Source organism: Dasypus novemcinctus, chromosome 29 (genome assembly GCF_030445035.2).
Source record: "Dasypus novemcinctus isolate mDasNov1 chromosome 29, mDasNov1.1.hap2, whole genome shotgun sequence".
NCBI classification, from domain to species: Eukaryota; Metazoa; Chordata; class Mammalia; order Cingulata; family Dasypodidae; genus Dasypus; species Dasypus novemcinctus.
In genome coordinates this window covers 32,927,071-32,948,309 of record NC_080701.1, presented here as the reverse complement: position 1 = coordinate 32,948,309, position 21,239 = coordinate 32,927,071, and the positions used below count along the sequence as shown (strand labels likewise).

Genomic DNA, 21,239 nt, shown 5'->3' with positions numbered 1-21,239 from the left:
ATATTAGCAAAAATAACACACACATCCAGGCCTGGTGAAGACAAAGGAGTTGGGGATTGGGAGGAGAGTGTTCCAGGAAGATGAAACTCCATTTGGAGAGACTCGGAGAGGATGGCTCGCCTGAGAACGTAAGCCTGGCTGGGGCATACGTGAGCACACGGCACTGGAGGGCAAGGCTGGCTACAAGGTGGGCAGGTGCGGACAGGGCCGTCCCTGTCAGCCACACGAAGGTAACGGACCTTATCCAGGGGGCAGGGGGCGTAATTTTAAGTAGAGACAGGATCAGAACTATTTTAAGGTGTCACTCTTGCTGCAGTGGAGAGAATGGACTTGAGTGAGCAAGAATCAACACCAGGAGGCTCCCAGAGCTGTTGAGGTGAGAGAACACAGCAGCTGGTTTGGCCTGGAAAGCAAGGCTTCTTTCTCCCAGCTTCGAGCTTCGCAGCACCTCCCCTCCCCTCCAGAACTGAAGAAGCTTCTCTTTAGAGGCTACAAGCAGAGACAGACTTCACCACTGTCCTCACGTAACCAGAACGGTTAGAGCGTCAGTAGGGGTTCAGAGAGAGCCCACCCGTCACCTCCTAACCCAGGCTGTGACGAGTCGGCTCAATTGCCATGCAGCAGCAGGAAAGCCAGTGAGGAATGCTAACTCCAGTTTCCTGGCAGCAACACCCTGTGGGCAAAGTTTGCCTCCAAGGGCCTCCCACAAAAAGCCTCTTATGCGCCCTTCCTCCCCAAATGACTAAGAAGAACCCTGTGAGCCTAGGCTCCCCTGGGAGGGAGGTCACCTTCCCAGACAGTGAGCCTTCAGGCTCTCCACGCCGCGATCAGCCCTGAGCTCTGTGGCGCAGCCTGTCTGCTCTCCCCATGCACAAGGTCTCCACTAGACCCGGCCCTGCGCGCAGCCTCCCCTGCTCTGCCTGCGCCAACTGCTGACTCTGTCCCAGGCCTCCCCGCTCTCCCTCAGCAACCCCCTGCACGCCTCCCCATCCTTCCAGCCAGCTCGAGACCCCATTCCTCCTCCAAGACTGACCAGGTCAGTCTCCACGGCGGAGACTCCGAGTCCTAAGTGAGTGGTCCCCTGACCAGAGGCGTAAGCCTTGCCTGGAACTTACTAAACTTCAATTCTCAGCCAGATGCATGAAACCAAGTCTGTGATGCAGCCAAGGTTGAGAACCAGTACTCTTAGGAGGAAGAGCCAGAGCTTTCATGTGATTTCTGAGCCACGGGGTAAGAACGGCCGCTGCCCAGGGGCTGCCCCCTCCCACCCAGCATGCAACCACGGGGGCCTCGGCAGACACAGAGGCTGCGGCTTAGCCTTCGACTGCTCTGTTTAACAGCAGATTAAGAAGTGACTCCTGTTTTCCTAAGAAACAGAGTTCATGACGAGGAAAGCCCACATTTCCAGGCTGGAGTGAGAGCAGGGGTATCTCTGGTGATTGCAAGAATATAAGGCCCCCACGTCCCCCTCCTGCTGTCCAAAGCACCCGCAGGACTGGCCCGAGGCCGCTGGCAGGCGCCACCCGACTACGCCCTTCTGCTTGCTCTCGGGGGCGGGGGGCGGGGGGCGGGGGGGGGGGTGTCGTCTCGTGACCAGGCACCTCTCTCCCCCGGAGTCCAGGTTCCCAGGGAGAAACGGGTGCAGCCGGCTGGGGGTGCAGAGGCCCAGGCCCCACCCTCTGCAGGCCAGGGGCCAGCACTGGCGGAGGCTTCCCGCCCGGCAGCGCCACAATCAGTGGCCGCAAGGCAGGAGGGTGTCGGGGACAGGGGACAAAGTGATGAGCCCAGTTCATCAAAACCATATTTAGTATACGAAACGGCTTGCTCCTTTTTAAGAAGTAGGCTCTGTGGAATCCCTGGGGCCCCAAGTAAATCCAATCCCCTCCGTTTCTCAATTCACTTATACCCACTTGGGTCCCTCCTCCTCCAACCCACCCTGTCCCACTTTCACGGCACCGCTTCCCCGCGCTATACATACCTGTCCGTCACTGTCCTCTACTCAACAGCGAGGTGAATTCCTCTGCCTGGCAGGCCCGGGTCCGCCCAGCAGCTCCTACCCACCTCTGTTACTCTTTCCCACCTGGGCCCTGGGCCGCGGCCCCCCAGCCCCTTTCACCTGTGCGCTTTCCTGTCCCCACCTCCCCGCCAGGACCAGGATGTCCAAGCAACACCTGCAAGCAACACCTGCGAGATGCTGCAGGTAGCCTGGGTGCTTTCTAAGTGTCCTCTCTGCAAAGCGGGGGAGGGCCTGGCCCTCCACTCCGGGCCCTGCTCCCTAGCGCGGGTCCTCGCACGCGCTCGCCCTCCTCTGAAGCCTGCCGCTGTTTCAGTGACACATTGTCTTAGAATGGCAGTTCCAAATTTTAAATGAACTTTTTAAAAGTTGTTTTGTAGCAATCCTATGAGGTTGACAGGACCTTAATAAATACTTGCATGACTATGCAAATCTAAATTCAAAGTAAACAGACACAGCCTCACCTCCTGTGGAGATTCCAGAATGGCCTGAGGCTCCACTGACATTATTTAGGGCCACAGGGGGTGGGGGCTGAGGGCAGGGGCATACAACTCTCTTCTCAAAGGTGAAAAGTGCCCTTCGGGACCCTTACCCCCGTTCTCCCAGCCTTGGCTGAGCTCTAGAAGAGGCTCTGGGGGGCACAATACAGATGGATTCCAGGGCGAAGACAACGGGGTTCTGGCTCATCACAGACCTACACCAGGGCCTGTCGAAGGCCCACAGGGGCAAAGACTCCGTCCTCAGATTTTAAAAAATCACGATCATGGGTACCGTGGCAGTCTCCAGAAGAAGGGCACAAAGGAAGAGACTTTCCTAACAATCTAAAAGGCTGTTCACTTATTTCTACGTCACCACCCACTGCCCTGCCTCCTCCAAACGGCGTGCCTATTAAAAAGGGCTCAGCATTCTAGAGGGACTTAAAGGCTTACCCTTTCTGGCAGGCACGAACCGCAAGGGGCAGCTGGACTGCTGCCTTGGAAAGGGTTCCTGCCTGGGGCCTGCAGCTCAGAGACAAGCTCGACCCCAGAGAGAGGGAAAAAAGGAGACGGATATAAAAACTCTCAAGGAGGAACTAGCCACAGCAACGAAAGCTGGTCCCCAAGACAGGAGATGAACCAACTGGGGCCGATTCTCACAGCGGAGTGGTTCTGCAAAGGGAACCAACTACAGCTACATCGGCATGGGAGTACCTTACAAGTTTTTAATTTAAAAAATGGCCTCTTGAATGCTAGTCATTCTTTTTTAGTTTTCTTAAGATTTATTTTATTTATTTCTCTCCCCCCCCGCTCCCCCATTGTCTGCTGTGTCCACTCGCTGTGTGTTCTTTTGTGTCCACTTGCATTATCTGGTGGCCCTGGGAAACTGTCTCTTTTTTGTTGCGTCATCTTGCTGTGTCAGCTCTCCGTGTGTGCGGCGCCACTCCTGGGAGGGCTGCGCTTTTTTCACATGGGGCGGCTCTCCTTGTGGGGTGCACTCCTTGCACGTGGGGCTCCCCTATGTGGGGACACCCCTGCGTGGCACAGCACTCCTTGCACACAACAGCACTGCATATGGGCCAGCTCACCACGCGGGTCAGGAGGCCCTGGGGATCGAACCTGGGCTCTCCAAATGGTAGACGGATGCTCTATCCGTTCAGCCACATCCGCTTCTTGCTAGTCATTCTTTAAGGCCCCTTCTCCAGGGAGATTTGGAAGGATTTCTGCGTCTGGAGACACCAAACTCTAAACTGCCTGGGGACAAGAGTCTGCCCCAACTTTCCTTGTAATCTCATGGAGTGCAGAGAATATAAATTGAGGAAAGGTGGACATGTTAAGGGAAATAAAATAAAATTTCTGGGAAGCAGACTTGGCTCAACTGATAGAACGTCCACCTACCATATGGAGGGTCCAGGGCTCAAACCCCAGGCCTCCTGACCTGTGTGGAGCTGGCCCATGCGCAGCGCTGCTGCACGCAAGGAATGCTGGGCCATGCAGGGGTGTCCCCCATGCAGGGGTGTCCTCCATGTAGGGGAGCCCCACATGCAAGGAGTGCACCCCATAAGGAGAGCCGCCCCATGTGAAAAAAGTGCATGCAGCCCACCCAGGAGTGGCGCCGCACACACGGAGAGCTGACACAGCAAGACGATGCAACAAAAAAGAGACGCAGTTTCCCAGTGCCACCTGATAATGCAAGCTGCACAGATGCAGAAGACACACAGCGAGTGAACAGAGAGCAGACAAGGCGGGGGGGGGGGGGGGAGAGGAGAAAAATAAATAAATCTTTAAAAAAAAAATCTCTTACCTGGCCTTCTAGTTTCCACTCAGCACCTACCCCCATACTGTCAGTCCTCTACCTTTTTTTTTTTTTTTAGAGTTCAACGTATACATAAGTGCCCAAATTTTATGGGTACAACTTGAAAGAGTTGCCCTTTTCCTTTGCTTAGAACCCATCAGTAGCTTCCCGGTGCAAGTACAATAAAATTTAAATTCCTTGTCCTGGAAAAGGAGAAGGAATTACATCATCTGGTCCCTGCCTGCCCCCCTGGCCCCATCACTGACCCCGACTCTCTCTGCGCTCACCAGGCTCCAGCTACCCGGCCTTCTGTCCTCTCAAGGTATCGAGCTCCTTCCAGCCCCAGGGCCTTTGCACCGGCTATGATCGGTGCCTAGAATGCACTTCCCCTAGATCTGCACCTCAGTGCTCAGTTCAAACGTCATTCCCTCAGAGTGGAAGGGCACCTGGCAAACAACCAACAGCAGCCTTCATTCCCAGTGTCACCCAGGATCCCAACACCCAGCTTTATTTTCTCCTTGGCATTTATTACTCCCCAAAATAGTCTTGTTTACCTATTTATTATCTGCCTCCTCCCACCAGACTATAAATGCCATGGAACATGGACTTGCTGAGTTTCCAGAGGCTGGAAGAGTGTACGCCTGGCTGTGAGTCAGCACCCACTCTGCACCTCCTGGGTGATGTGTTAATTTCTTACTGCCTGTTCACGAAGTGTGCCGGGTTCAGAATTTTGCTGTTCTTTGTTCTGTGTCCAACAGCAAGTAACCTGAGGGGGCCAGGACCTGCCTCCCTCACACCTCCACCCCACTCCACTCCCTGGTTAGCGCAGGGTCCTTGTAGGGTCCCCTCAGTAGAGATGAGGACCCCAAAGGCCAGACAGGCTAGTCTAGGATTAGACTGCAAATTGTAAGGCAGGGCGTGGGGCATGCAGAGGGAAGGAGGGGAGGGCCAGAGGCAGGCACCAGGAGGCGGCCTCCCTCCCACGCCCTGAAAACCAGTGTGGCTAGAGGAAGGGCAGCCAGCCTCTGTCCCACCGAAGGTAATGTTTAACTTTTCCCCGCAGTAGGTGGAGAGAAAGAAACCCGGCAAATACAGGCCCTTTCCAGAATTTCTCCCCACTCCTGGAAACTGTGAGTTGCGCTCCTATTGCTCACAACCCGCTCAGTGTGCCAGCTCCACACATCCTGACAAGCTGGGGGGCAGGGACTGGCGAGCGGGTGCCAAGAGGGCGTGGTGCAAGAGCCCCCAAGGTCACAGGCCAGCCTGGCCAGCCAGCCTGTGGCCCCGGCGCCACGAGGAGGCCTCTGCCGCGCACAGCGCCTGCTGGATGGAGGAGGGCGGGGGCGGCGCGGGGACCGGCGCGCGGAAGCTCCGTGCCCAAGGCTGGCAGGCACAGACAGGAGCTGAAAGGGCAGGCTGCCCGGAGGCAACCTGGTCAGCGGCCTGAGCCTGTGGGAGGGGGTGCCGTTGTACCTTTTGCCCTTTTCTGGGGAGGGCGATGCAGCAGTGGCTTGCTGCCTCCGGAAACTGCCCAGGGACCTGGGATCGTGGGCGCTTGCCCAGCCTCTCAGGTGGAAAGCACCCAACCTCGGGGAAACGAGCAGTGAACAGAAGCCGGCCACCGCCTGGACTTCGGGGGGCCGCGGAAGGTACACCTGTCAGCATGGGCCTGGGCAGGCCGAGGGCATCAGGGGGAGCGGCAGCGCCAGGGCTGGAGGCAGGGCAGAGGCCAGGGCCCTCGACCCAGAGAGGCTGAAGGAGCGGCGGAGCCCGCCTCCCCGCAGGCCGTCCTGGCGCCAAGCCCCCGGGGCTCGGAATCAAGAGTCCCTGGCGGCCGCCGCTCCGGTTTCCAGGGGATGATGCCAGCTCTCCTGCCCCAGGCACACACCGGCCCTCCTGCTCCCACACACACACCTGGCGGTTCCAAGGTGCCAGCTGGTCCAGGCCCTCAGGTGGGGGAGGGAGGTGTCCCCATCCCCGAGGCTGCCCTGGAAGCAAAGGAACCAGCGAGATCCCCGGTAAATATGCATATTTACAGGAACCCGCTACACCGTGTGCCCCGCCGCCCTCCTCAAGACTGAGCCAGCTTCCGAACACTCAAACTACCTGTGAAGGGTTTCAGGGGATTTGCACCAACGGCGGATCCTGAGATTTTTTTTTTTTATTCCATTTTTGCTACTTTGATGGGTGAAAAGTTATTCTTGTAATAGTTTCCATTTGCATTTCTTTTGTTACTTCGTGTGGCTGAACACATTTTTAGGTTTACTAACATATTTATGTTTCTTCTTTTATAAACTCGCTTTTGCCCATGATTTCTGAGATACATACATTCATCCCGTTTTCTTCTTAAGGGCTCATGTGTATGGTGAACATAGTAACAAATATTCTTCCGAATTTGTCTTTTGCCTTTTCATTTTGTTAATTGGTACTACTAACAAAATTTTTAAATAGTGGTCAAGTCAAATATAACACTTTTCCTTTTTAAGGTTTCTGCTTTTAATGGCCTGTTTGGGAAGTCCTAGCCTATCCTGAGATTACATAGACACCTGCATTTCCTTGAGTTTACAAAATTTAAATCTCTATTCCATCTAGTTTAATTGGCACAGTGTGAGAAACAGAATATAGCTTTATCTTTTCTAACTAGTTAGCAACCATTCCCACACTGTTCAGTATATAATCTACCCCCTTGTAGACCTCTACCGTAGCGTCTATAAAAAGTGAAAAACGCAGTGGTAAAATCAAGTAGTCTCTGCACCAAGGGTGGTCGTGTGACTGCTCTGGAGGGCGAAACGTCTGCAGCACCATGTCTTCCCTGCTCCTTCCCGGCTGGAGGCACAAACCCGACATGCAAAATTGTGGCAAAGCAGAAAGAAGCACTTTCTAGAGCCCAGGTCACTGAGCAGGTACATCCACTTCACACTGCTCCTCCCCGAACTCCATGCTACCAAGCCAGCACCGGTTATTTGCTTTGCGTTTGCTCCTAAACACCCACCTAACCTGTACACTATCCTTTTCTTCTTTCATTTTATAAGAACTGCTAAAAGTTGTTGCTGCCTGCAGAGCACTCTGCTGAGCATTTTGTCTGTATTATCTCATTTCATCCTACCAAGAACCTTCTTAAAATAGCTTTTACAGTACTTCCCTAAAATAAGAGGTAGCATCAAGCCAGGTTTTCAGAGCGGGGGGAAAAAAACTCTACACTGCTGTAATGAAGACACCTATTTCAGAAACATTAAAACACACAAACAAGCCAGCATCTTACTATTGAGGAAATATAGTGTTATCTCCATCTTACAGATGAGGATACTAAGGCTAAGTGAATATGGAGTAATTTGCTAAAAAAAAAAAACCATGAAAAATAATAAGAAATAAGATCTCTATCGTTTGTTAAATACCTACACATATTTGAGTCTGCTTTTGGACATTTCTATTTTGTTCTATTTATCGATTCTGTGCCAATGTCATATTTTCTTTTTTCTTTTTTTTTCTGACAAAGGAGTCTGACACCTTTTTCTTTTTACAGTTGTTTTTGGCTACTCCTGTACAACATATCAACATTTTAAGTCATTTTGTCAAGCCTCAAGGCTTTGCTTTAGGAATTTATCTTATAATAATTATCTTGAATGGAGATAAATATTTCGCTTGCATGAGTTTATAGACATGTGTACATTTAACAAATATTTATCGAGTGCAAAGTGTCCTAGGTATAGGGAATAAAAGCAATGAACAAAACAGCCTCTACTCTCATGGAGCTTACATTTTTGTACTGCTCCCAACAGTGAAAATGTCCAAGCAATGTATATGAAGACCCTAAAAATAAAGTACAGTAACCCATATAACAAAGTATGTAGAGTGGAGTATACAGATTTAGAGCATGGGTTCTGAGTCAGAAAGACCTTTTTAAAATCCTAAATCTGCAATTCACTAGCTTCGAGGCAATTATAAAGAAATACATCAAGAAATTAACAGAGGATGCCTCGGAGCAACAGATTACAGATTTTCATTCCCTACAACTTTACAATGAGCACGCATTACTTCTGATACTCAGAAGAAAATAAGTTTTCAAAAATATCAAACAATGTTCTTTGATGCTGTAGAATATGATTAATCCCACGCAATTTCCTGGAAGAGGGTTGTTTTTTTAGGAGGTACCCAGGAATGAACCCCGGACTGCATACATGGGAAGCAGGCGCTCAACCGCAGAGCTACACCCACTCCTGGACGAGGTCTTTGAGGGAAGGATGGATGTGTTCAGGAAGTCTGGAAGAGAGGGTTTCCCATGCCTTTGAGACCAAAAAGGGAGGCAGTAGGTTGAAGTTACTGGACTAATGGAGAGGACTTTGGGTTATGGGATTGCTCTAGATAATTGCTAAGGACCCAGGGCTGCTGCTGAACAGACCAATGAGTCTTTGCTATGGAAACGGCTTACTTCTCTAACTCCTAAAGAATTAGACCCCAAAGCCCTTCCAAAGTTCCGACCTAAACTCAGTTTCCAGCCGTGCCACCTGCTCTTCCCTGCAAAGAACTACTCTTACCTATCTGGACCACCCTGCCCCAGGGAACATGCATCTTTGGGCCATTGTCCACAGAACTCTCATTGCCAGGATCCCAATTCGTCTCTTCTTTGTTCTTTGCTTTTGAGAAATTTAGCTCAAGTTCCATCTCTAGCAAGCTTTCCCTGGGCCTCTCGTGCCCCAAACGGCCTCTCCTTCCTCTGGCCACTTCACGCACCTCTTATCTGTCCACTTATTTGGTACTTAACTAATACCACAAATAGCCTGAACTTTTCACATGTGTTCAGCTCATCTCCACAGACCATTACAAGCATCTTTGGGAATCTGCTTATCTTCACGGAGTAGAAAGTCTCTTAGCAGACCTCAGCTGGATTAACCAACCCTCTCCATTCCTTCGGCCCACCCAGACAGCAGTCCCTGCAGCAAAGAGGCCTCTCACTGGCCACGCACCTCCACTGTCGCCAGGTGCGTTTTCCTTACCTTGGTCAGCTGTGCCTATTCCCAGACCTCATTATACCAGTTGTCTGTTCTCATGTTCATAACTTATTTAAATAGTGACTGCGATATAAATCCAGTGGGAAAAAGGTCTGGTTTCTATGCGAATTAAACTAACTGATCACGAACAGCAATTCTGAAATCGTGGTCTCAGGTGACCCCTGGGGTCCCTGAGACCCTTTCAGGGGGTGCATGAGGTAAAAGCTATTTTTATTATAAATAAGATGTTATTTGACCTCTTCACTCTCATTTTTCCAGAGACTATACGAAGTGTGGAAAATGTGAACCTGCATGCTCTTGGGTTTTTCAGACTTTTCTAAGGTAGTAAATTTAAATGAGATGTAACGATGTGTTTTCAGAGATTACCTCAGTTTGTTCTCAAGACTTCAAATAAGCTCTTCTCAGTGACTTTTGATTATGTCTGCTATAATCACTCTCCCATTAAAGACCAATAAATCATTATTTTGAAAGCCCACAAATGCAAAAATGTAAAAAATGATGTCATTCTTTTCACCACATTTTTATTTTTGGGAAATAGTTATTTTTTTATTAAAATGTGCTTATGTTACATTTGATGGCCATGTTTTTTATATTTTTAATGAACTAATAACTTTTAAATTTTCTCAGTTTTAATTTTTAATTAAATCAAAAAATTTAGGGGAATAGGTGGTTGGGGACAAAGGTAAAACGTTCCACTGTACACCTTTTTCTAAATTGTTTTAACTATATGGATACAAAGCTTAGTGAACAACTAACAATAAAATGAAGGAACAAAGTACAGGTGACACATTTAGTTGTGATTTTGTTATAACAATTTGCCAGTCTAATAAGGGAACCGAGACTCAAAGAAAAGATCTTGGCTCTAAATCAAAGTTTTAGAGAATAAAAATACATGCATATGTGTGTTTTTTAAAGAGAAAATAAATCAGTTAAAATATTTTTTTATTCCCAGCTTTTAACTGACTTTTTAAAAAAATTAACCAACCACCTACTTACTGAATGCATTGACTAAGGGGCCTCTGGGTCCTCTAGGGTAATCAATTGGGGACAATCGCCCTTCTGTTCGCACACCCCAGGATTCTCCTGGGCCCGAGGCTGAGGAAGGCAGGAGGCTGGAGCCCATCCCTGGTTGGCTGTCTCCGGTTGCCACGGCCGGGAGTTCGTTTTCCCATCCTAGGCACGCCAGCTCCCTTGCCAGGCTGACGCAGCGGCCGCCCTGCCTCCTGCCCTTGTGGGGCCCCAGGGGGCCCGGCAGGGGGTTCGGCGACCTTGGGAGGCTGGAGGCTGGAGGCTGGAGGCGTGAGGCCCCCGGCTGGCAGCAGCCCAGCGTGAGCGGACTCTGGACTCCTTATCTCCTGGCATTCTTCCTGCCAGGCCAGAGAGGTCCCACTGCAGGTGCCCACTGAGCCCTGGGGCGGGGGCCCCAGCACCGCGGCCCCTCCTCACACACCCGCGCCCTCTGCAGAGAGGAGGAAGCGGACCCCTCCAGAAGCAACGTCTATCCACGGAAGCCAAGACCACCAAACAGGCAAAGGGACAAGGGGCTCCTTTCTCTTCCAGGTTTCAGGGAAAATACTCGAATTATGAGCAATCTCATGATGGCATTTAAGACTAAAAATACGCAAAAGTCTGCAGATGCCCCTGCGCCTGCCCGATATATGGGTGATATGCTGTGGCAGGTGGCAGGCTGGACGCGTCCACTGTCCTTCTACCAGCACCGCGACATCCTGACAGTACCGCCAGCTGCTGAGGGACTACGGGCCACCATCCCTTGGCTATGCCCAGGGAACTGGGAACAGCCAGGTGCCCCAAAGCAAATACGCCGAGCTGCTGGCCATCACCAAAGAGCGGGGAAGAGAGGTCAGACCCACCCATGCAGGGGCAAGAGTGCAGTGGGGGGGGATCAGAGCGAGGCACCACGCATGCCAGAGGAAGGGCCGGAGGGCTTGGCCAGATCCTAGCCCCCGTGTTAGCTTTGAAGGCTTTCCATCTTTTTACAGGAGGAGAAGTTACAAGTTCATCTCCCTGTGCAGATGAAACTCTTATTTTCAAAATGTTCACAGTTTGTTTTCATTTCTCCCCATTTTCCTCTCATGGTTCACTAGGCTCTGAACATACCTGATTTTAAGACTGAGAAAAGATTTTGCAGTTGGCTAGGATTTCTGTTTTAAGTAGTTAAAAGTATCTGGGTATTTTTTTCCCCTTAAGCATTGATTTAAAAATAATACATGGAAAAGTTACTTCTATCAAACTGCAGTTTGCCTCCAAGATATCAGTAGCTCACATCAATCTTCTCTTTTGAATACATTTATGTTACCTAAATTGTTCTTTGTTCTTTTCATAAGCTAATACAACTCAAGGATTCTGTTTTTGGCAACTAATGACAGCAGGCTTTACTAAGAAGGCCGGTCCCAGTTTGGTATACAATGTAGACTCTGCTTAATATAACTTTTTTGCTTAAGCATCTACATGACCATGAGTACTTTGAAGTCAAATAAAAAGTGCACAAGTTATAAATACAGAAGAGCAATCTATCATACCTAACAAGGACCCCCCCCCCAAATTTTCATACTAAGACTGTGTGTAGATTTCAGTTTTGTGTTTCCTATAAGTTGATCAAAATGTCTGGAAAAAAATGACTGAAACTGCATCTTTGTATGTATTTATTACTTGATGGAATAATAAAGCTTATTTTCATTAAAAAAAAATAAAATAAAAATAGAAACCTTTTTTGGTCTTCTCCATCAAGTTTCTTGGCCACTAGCAAGCCATGTGACCTTGGGACTTTGTCAACTAACCTCTCTGGACCCCTTTCTTCAACCGTAAAATAAAGGTGTAAGACAATACTGCTGAAAGTCCTCCAGTTCTACGTTCCATGGTTCTGCAGCTCTGCAAAATGGCTAAGTGGAACTTTCTTCAGGCATCAAGTGCAGACAAGACTTTTATTATGGTCACAGGCTCAATTATTCTGAAACGGTGCGGGGAGAGATGCCAACTTCCAGACATCTACGGTCTATTCACAAGCACTACTACTTAAATTCCAAGAGGCTGTAAAACTGGACATAGACTGGGGCTCCTCCTGGAATAGTGGAGGAAAGAGGAAGGAGGGAAGGGTTAGAAAACAGAGCCCGTCCTGTGTGTGACACATAGTGTACACACACAGCCACACATAAGCACTGCCAGTTCTCCCTGGATATTATCTGCCTGGAGGTGGAGTATTTCCCTTACGTGGAAGAATCAAGAGCAGTTCCCCAAACTGAAAGTGGAAAAAAAAAAAATCACTCTTCTCCAGGATTGCTCAGTGAATCAATTCCTGGCAGGCCACAGAAAGGCAGGGACGCTGCACCCATGTCCCCAAAGAGTGGACTCAACCCTACAGCTTGGCTTCTAAAATTCCTGCAGCCCAGTGGACCATCTACTCTCCGTCCACTTATGCTGAGCTATCAGCTTCCGGGACCCCTAGATAACTCAGTCCATCCCACAGAGACCACCACCTCTGCGACGTGCCAGGCACAACCACAGGACCCTGCAGGGTGGCGAAAGCAGGCCCAGGGGCGAAGCCGCTTCTCCCTGCTGGAGGACGATGGAGCCAGGACACGAAGACAGATTTAGGCTCAAAGTCCCAACTTGCGCTGCTGCTTTCCACCATCTTCACAGAGCGCGCTCTCTGCGCAGCCCTGACCACAGCAGGGTGACCCGCCCCTCTTGGGCTGCTACCTGACTCTTCATCTATGTATGTGCTGCCTCCCGGACAAGAGTTACACTCTCAGGCAGGAACGGGGCCTCAGCCCTCGGCACACTCCACAGGCCAGGCCATGGAAAACTACCTACTGAGGGAATGAACCACGACTCTTGACAGTCACGAAGCTGTCACCTCGGAGCCCACCATTTTTCTGTTTTCTTCCTGCCTAGATGACAAGGGACACAATGCAGACCGCGCCCTCGGGTCTGTTTCTCTACAGGCACGCACCCCGTGTGGCGGGTGATCCTACAGTGTACCTCGCACACCAGGAGGAGAGTCGGACGCTGGCTTTTATCCCGCCCACCCCCAGCCCTGCCCTCTGCCCCATCCACACTTCACGCTCATCAGTGCCATCCCAGGTCCCAGAGGTCAGACAGGTAACGAAAGACAGGCTAAGGAGGAAAAAACGGATTTCTGGTCTGTTTCTTAGGAGGAAGAGACACTCCCCTGCGCCCCCCTAGTACTGCATTAATTCTTTCCGTGGTCTCTAGTCATACCTGCAAACCAGTGGCAGGAAGTGTACCACTAGCCCGCCTATCTCCTGCCTCCCACACCGTCTGAGGTTTAAATAACTGCATGGCCAAAGGAAAGGGAAAAACTGCTAAGGTATGCTTCGGGACATCCCTTCTCCTGCTTCATCAAGAAGGCAAGTTCCTCTTCATTTAAAAGGTAAGGGCTACAGAAATGCAGGTATCGTGGACAGACTCTAGTTCAACCTTAGCACCCTGTCAAGGTCACAGAGCCAGTCAGAAGCAGGGCTGGACAAGGGCCAGGGTTGCGACTCCCAGGCCAGTTCCCACTGCCCCTAGGGAAGGGCGGTTAGAGACAACGCCAGACCCAGGCACGGCAGGGCACCGGCCACTCAGAGCCGCTCCCGCCTGGACTCCCTTTTAAAGCCGGCACGCTCAGTTCCTCACCAACTCAGGCTCGCAAAACCCTCCTGACCACCCAGGCAGTTTAACTGTTTTTGGAGGCACCTCTTTTTTGGAACATAGGTCAGCACTAAATCTCCAAAGTGAACCCGCAACCGAGAACTGAGTAAAGGTTCTCGGCTTCTCTGACCTCAGGATCACATGGCGAAACTGCCTGGATGGCCGTAACGCACTAACCCACCGAGGGCCGGCGACCAGAACCAGATCACCTCACTTGGGCGGAGAGTACCAAAAATAACCAAAAAGCCGTCCCCGCGGGCAAAACCACGTCAGAGTTTAACTTCGTCCCTTCTCTGCCGCGCTCCAGTTCCTGCCGCAGGGCAGCAGCAACGGGCCCGGGCACTCACCGCCAGCTGGGAAGCGGGGGCACAGCCTGGACCCCGCGCTCCGTCGCAGCCGCCCTGAGAGCTGCCCACCAGCTGTGCCCACCGCCCTGCGCGTTTCCGAGGACGCCCCCCTCCGCCTCCCGGCGCAGCTGTCCACATTCCGGGCACCCTCCTCTGGTCCACACATCCCGCGCTCCCAGCCGCGAGGACAGCAGCTGCGACCTCCCTTCCCTCGCCGCCAGGTGACCCGCATCACGGCGCCCGGCAGCCAGGGCGGCCTCCACCCGGCCCTCCGGGACCCCGTGCGTCCTCCGGAACCACGAGCCCGCCCGGGCCTCGGCGCAGCGGGGCCCCCACCCCCACCCCGTGACCCCGAACCTGGAGGCGCGCGGCTTTTGCGCGCGGACGCCCATCCCTCCGGCACGGCGGCCCCGGCCCGCTCTCCGCCCCTCACCTGGGCCCTCGGCGGACGCCACGGGAGACCCGCGCCGACGACACAGGCCAGGCGCCCGGCGCACCGCAGCGGCAGGAGCAGTCGGGTCGGCGCGTCCGCAGGCAGCCCGGCGCCCGGCCCCCGCCCTCCGTGCGTCCCCCGCCGGCGCGCGCATGCCCGGCTATATACCCCGCGTCAGCGGCTGGGCCCGCCCGCCGGCCCGCCCCGCGCCCCGGGGCTGCCACGTGGTGCCGGGCGGCGGGCGGCTTCGTGGGGGCCGGCGGGCGCCGCGGGGCGGCCGAGTGCGCGGGGCGAGCCGTGCCTCCTCGCCCCGCAGTCCCAGGCTTGGCGCCGAGGCCTTTCGGCTGCTTCGAATCCTTCCGCGAATTCCGCTTGATTCACTGTGGCCCCGCGGGCTCCTCCTTCCTCTGGAAGCCTCCCCTGAGGGCCTTTCCCCCTGAAGTGGGCAGCTCTCACAACCTGGCCTCCCTTCCCGCACGACCAGGAGAAAGGCTGCTTCCCACCTGACCTGTGTGTAGTGTCTCTTAACAGGATTTTTCCTAAAAGCTCCTCTCTTCACTCCAAGTCACTTCTGAAGTGTAACCTAGAAGGGGACTTCCCCACAGCCAATGTTTCTTCTGCATCTTACCACCAGCCAAGAAAAACATTTCTTGTTCAAGTCCCAAATAAACCATATTATATCCACGTTTTCTAACTAGATTTTGCACCGTTTCCCCAAAATGAACCTAAGGAGGCCTACCTCTTATTGCTGGGAGAAATGTTACATAATGCGGCATTTTTGTGAAGACTGACCTGGAAGTCATTACCGTTGTGGAACAGACCTATTGAGATGGTCTTGGAAGTGCAAATTTCTCAAGAAAACAAACCACCCGTTACATTTCCATTGTTCTTCTCTGCTGGACATCAGGAACATTTCCTCTACAACTAGCAGCAGCCACCTGGGTCTAGAGGACTGTAGCCAATTAATACACAGGTCCATGTCCCTCGCACAGGGCTCTGCACAGCTGGCACTAAGTGTCTGAATTTTATAGGGAAGGCGAACCACAGCCCACTCCATACAAATCTCAGGGAAAGGAATCCCTATGATGATAGTACCCATGAGGAAATAAAGAGCCGACGACTGGAGCCCGTGGCAGGAAGAATCTGACGCTCAATGGCAGCTTGTTCTGAGGAGCTAGGTGAAGATAAAAAGAGGGCAAGCACTGAAGCCAAGCCCGAGTGGGCCAGACTGTGCATGTCAGAGCCTAGCTGGGCCCTGGAATTTTCTAAAATCCAATTATCCTCACCCTGTAATTACAGTACCCTGGCTGGGTAGGGGTGGGAGCGGTATTCCTCTCATTTATTTTTCAAGTGATTTCAAAGTAATGCTCTCTTGCAGAATTTCCCTCGGACCCCTTCATCTTTATAATAACCCTCCATGAATTTGTCTTTCTTGCTTGAACTCAGAGTAATTTTCAGACATTATGTCATCCATCTGGGACTCTTAATCCCACCTCCAGTGGGCTGTCATAACATAGAGAAGGACTCCTTTCCTTGAAGTACTGGAAAGGGAATGAAAAACCAACTTAGAAAAAAGCATGTTTCAAATATGAAGAGCTCTGCAAAGCCTGACTCCCGTAAGTACATATTACACAGGGGTGTCAATCTCTGCATAATACAGAGGAGGTACAGAGGTCTGAGAGCAATCCCATGGCTATTCTAGGCAACGTGTCAATACAGGGGACTAAGGGGCCTGTCAAAGAGACAGCTCAAAGTGCAGAGAGGGTAAGGGGAGGCAAACCAAGACACCCACCACAGGGCCTATCACAGCATTTTCAGTTGTTTGCAACCAGACTAAGGTTAGAGCTGCCAAAGTCCACATGGGTAACCAAAGCTGATAAGCTATCAGCAACCCGCTAAGGGAATACAATTAATTATTAACAAAGCTCAAAATCAATGTCCACCCCACACAAAATCCTTTAGGTAGACCATGACTGAGTAGTACTCATAGCTAGTGCCAGGTGTGGGGTCCCAGTTCTACCTCTTCTCTCCACTTAAAAATGCCTTTTTCCTCTTATTATTTCCACTTGTTAAAATTCTAATTCTTCAAAGTTACCTCCCTTCAGAAAGCATCCTGACTCTTCTGAAGGATAATTGATCTACTCTTCAATTTTTTTTTACTGTAACCCTTATTAAAATGTATTTTACAAGCTAATTGCAGTTAAATGATAGTATAACAAGAATTTCACAAAATTTCAATACTATATGTATTTTATATTCTACTTCAATTTTAAAAGTTGTCAACCACTAATGAATTTCACAATCCATTATTGGGTTATGATCCATAGACTTAAAACATTTTATATGCTTTATGGTACTTTCTACATTTGTCCCTTAAAATAAATTCTTCTCTAACCTTAACACTGTAATCGGTCTTGTTTACTTCCATATATACTCTGCATCCCCTAACACACTAACTTGGACATAACATATTCTTAATATTTATTGAATGAATGAACAGGACAGCTCACTAAAAAGTTTGATATTCGGCCATACTTAAGGGAACTAAGCACAAAAATAGGACCTTTTAGTTGCTGTTTCCCTTCTGACAAGATACCCACAGCTACCTGCCAAAAAACACGTAGAAAGATTTCCCGGAGCTGAGGTGAATGGAACAACAGCCTTGGGAAAGAAGCCAGAGAAATGAGAATATAACCCTTTGTATAGGTGGGGTCTAGGGACTCAGGAAATCAAAGCCCCCTCCAGCATTTGTGTGGACAATGTAAGCAACTTCATGCAAGATCCTTTCTCTACTCTCTCTGAGAGACAGACTTTTCGTACAGCCTGTTAGGAGATCAATGACCAGGTTTCTATGGTACTTTCAAGAGGAAACAGAATTCTAAGTTTCATCACAGCTTAACTAGTTTAAGAGGGTGGGAGAATTTGTGAAGGTTCTGTTCTACTCAATGTCATGTCAGAGGGCTCATGTGGCATCCTACACTCTTGTTAATTAACGAAGAGTTAGAAAACCTTTAGAATCCTCCGACTGTTAATCATTCTATTATTCAATCTTTCAGCAGACAAAAAGCACAATTGGGGAGGAGTGGAACATATCTGGATTGGTAGCAAGTAATTTATGGCAGGGGCAGGCATTGAAGCATTTAGTAGTTTCTCCATTATGAGATTTTTTTAACCGACCCTTTTTACTAATTTTTTCTACATGAGAGCACACACTTGTTTTGATCTCTATTCGAAGAGTGCCTACAGTTATGCCAAAGACATCCATAGCCTTCCTTCAACTGCTGATATTTCTGGTTAAGAAAATTTCCTGCCCTGGCCTATTCACATGTAGACACAGAAAGGTCCTTATATCTCTTCTCTACTTTCCAGAGATCCAATTTATTCTTTTAAAATACAGGGCAAAAAAAATCTAGTTATGAAAATGGGAGACAAGATTATTGTCCCACATTTCTTATTTTTCTTTACAAAAATGTTTACCAATTTCTTTTCTTCCTGAAAAGTACATCCTTTTTTCTTTAAGCAGTTATACCTCTTTAAATCTTTGTATATCTAAAAATTGTTTTGTCCTTTATTCTATTGATATGGTGTATCCCATTAATGATTTTCAGATGTTAAAGCAAGCTTGCATTCCTGGGAAAAATCCCACTTGGTCATGGTGTAAAAATCCTTTTTATATGCTATGGAATTGTTTCCTATTTGGTAGAGGAATTTTGTGTCTGTATTCATAAGAGACATTGAAAAGTACTTTTCATGTGATTATCTGATTTTGGTCACGGTACTACTGGCCTCATAGAATAAGGTAGGAAGTGTTCCCTCCTCTAATTTGTGGAAGAGTTTGTAAAGACTTGGTATTATTTTTTTTTAATTTCTCTCCTCTCCCCTCCCCCAGTTGTGTGCTCTCTGTGTCCATTTGCTGTATACCCTTCTGTGACTGCTGCTATCCTTATCAGCGGCACCGGGAATCTGTGTTTCTTTTTGTTGCATCATCTTGCTCTGTCAGCTCTCCGTGTGTGTGACACCATTCTTGGGCAGGCTGCACTTTCACACTAGGCGGCTCTCCTTGTGCATGGGGCTCCCCTACGCGGGGGACACTCCTGCATGGCAGGGCACTCCTTGCGCGCATCAGCACTGTGCATGGGCCTGCAGACCTCCCATGTGGTAGGTGGACGCCCTACCCATTGGGCCAAGTCCGCTTCCCAGTATTAATTCTTAACTCTGTAGAATCCACCAGTGAAGCCTTTTGTTTGGGCTTGGGATTTTCTGCGTGGGTAGTTTTTTGATTCCTCCATCAATCTCTTTTCTTGTCATAAGTATCTTCGGTTTTTCTATTTCTTCTTTAGTCAGTTTTAGTAGTGTGTTTCTAGGAATTTCTCTAAATTATCTAATATGTTGGCATACAACTGTTCATAGTATTTCCTTACAATCCTTTTTATTTTTGTAAGGTCAATAGGAATGTTCTCTCTTTAATTCCTGATCTTAGTTATTTGAATCTACTCTTTTTCTTGGTCTAACCAAAGTTTTGCCCATTTTGTTAATCTTTTCAAAGAACCAAGTTATAGTTGTTTTTTATTTTTTTAAAGATTTATTTTTTATTTCTCACCGCCCCCCTTCCCATTGTCTGCTGTGTCCATTCGCAGTGTGTTCCTCTGTGTCCGCCTGCATTCTTGTCAGCGGCACTGGGAATCTGTGTCTCTTCTTGCTGTGTCATCTTGCTGCATCAGCTCTCCGTGCGTTCAGCACCATCCCTGGGCAGGCTGCACTTTTTTGGTGCTAGGCGGCTCTCCTTGCATGTGGGGCACTCCTCCCACGTGGGGAACACCCCTACGTGGCAGGGCACTCCATGTGTGCATCAGCACTGCGCGTGGGCCAGCTCATCACACAGGTCAGAAGACCCTGGGTTTGAACCCTGGGCCTCCCATGTGGTAGGCAGATGCCCTATCCATTGGGCCAAATCCGCTTCCCCCAAGTTATAGTTTTGAGACTATTATTTCTCCATTCTCTATTGCATTAATTGCTGCTCTAATCTTTATTTTAAAATACCATTATTTGTGTCTTCACTTTTGAATGAAAGTTTAGCTGGGAACATAATTCCAAGTTGACAGTTATTTTCCCTTGACATTTTAAAGATATAATTCCTTTATCTTATGGCATCTATTGTGATTGTTTATAAATTTGCTGCTTGTTTGACTATCTTTCTTTGTAAGCATCCCGTTTTGTTTTGTTTTGTCATTTTAACCATTTTAAACCTCTGGTTGTTTTTAAAATGTGTCTTTGGTGTTCTATAGTTTTACTACAGCATATCTAAAAGAAATCTGTATTTCTTTATTCTTAAGGCATTTCTTCAGTTAGAGGATTCATCTCTGTCTTTAATTCTGGAAAATTCCCAGTCTTTTTATCTTCCATTATTGCCTCTCATTCTATTTTAACCTGCAGGGACTTCTATTAGACAAATGTTGGACCTTCTCATTCTTTTCTCCCTATCTCTTATCTTCCATAGTTCCCATCTATACCTCACTGTGTTTTGATCCAAACTGACTTTGCATTTGTAGCTTCAGGGCTCTGGGGCTTTGGGTAGTCTGGGCTAATCTTTATGTTAGTTTTCCAGCTTGAGGTCCTTCAGCATGCTGGCAATATAAATCCAGACTCCTTGCACCTGCATGTGGCCCAGACTTGGGGATTTCTCATGGATACTTTGTACCTCTACCCATACCCCTGGGTCAAGCAGCAAGCTTGTCCTTGCTGCTGCCTTAGCATGGTTGGCAGGCATTGTCTAGTCCCATCAGGCTCTGGGTCTTCATGTCAGAGAGACTTAATTCCAGTAGCCCTGTACCTCACAGGGTCTGACACTTTATCCCCTATCATTATCTGGAACAAAAAAGCCGAGTTCCCTTGCCTCTGTATTTTGTCCATAACCCTGGCAGCAGTGTTAGCATCAACTATTAAAACTCTAATTATCTTTGTTGTACCTCTATATTTCTCTTCCTTTTCTGCCTTCCCCCACTTCCAACCACACTCCAATTAAGCTACACAATAAAAAGGGTTTTTTCCCCTATTTTAGCCAATGGTTTTTCTTTGTCAGCATGATCGGCTCAGTCTGCCATGTTGTCAGAAGTCTCCCTGTTTTTCTCACTTTTTAAAGAAAGAACGTAAGTCCAGGTAGTAAAAGTTACTCAGAAGTTCATATAAAACTAGGTATTGAGCCAGAAAAAGAAAATAAGGTCTTCTCCAATAATTCCAAATCACAGAAATGAATTTCAGGCCCAAATTTTAAGGTTTTCCAATATAAACATCTCTTTATTTCTAAAACTCCTTCCTTTTTCACCCCACCAACCAGATACTGCCCAAATGAAAATGGTTCTGTAACGCTGTATAGAAAATATGTTCTTTACTCCTAGAATGAGTTACAGAAGTACGGCATCATTTAAGAATGGAGTTTCTAAATAAATAGAAATAAATATATAGTGTCCTAAAGGGATGTACTGGTAAAGCAA

At 48.9% G+C, this 21,239-nt stretch overlaps 1 protein-coding gene across 2 annotated transcripts in view; it reads right to left on the bottom strand.

Moving 5' to 3' along the window:
- Positions 1–14,954, bottom strand: part of SLC39A14 (solute carrier family 39 member 14) — a 51,135-nt gene extending 36,181 nt beyond the window's left edge. The window contains exon 1 of one of the 2 annotated variants that reach the window (XM_004460248.5): positions 14,749–14,954. The gene's annotated coding sequence lies outside the window, so the exon portion shown is untranslated. The remainder of the gene's footprint in view (positions 1–14,748) is intronic. The other variant, XM_071212698.1, reaches the window with a different exon arrangement.
- Positions 14,955–21,239: the final 6,285 nt, after the last annotated feature.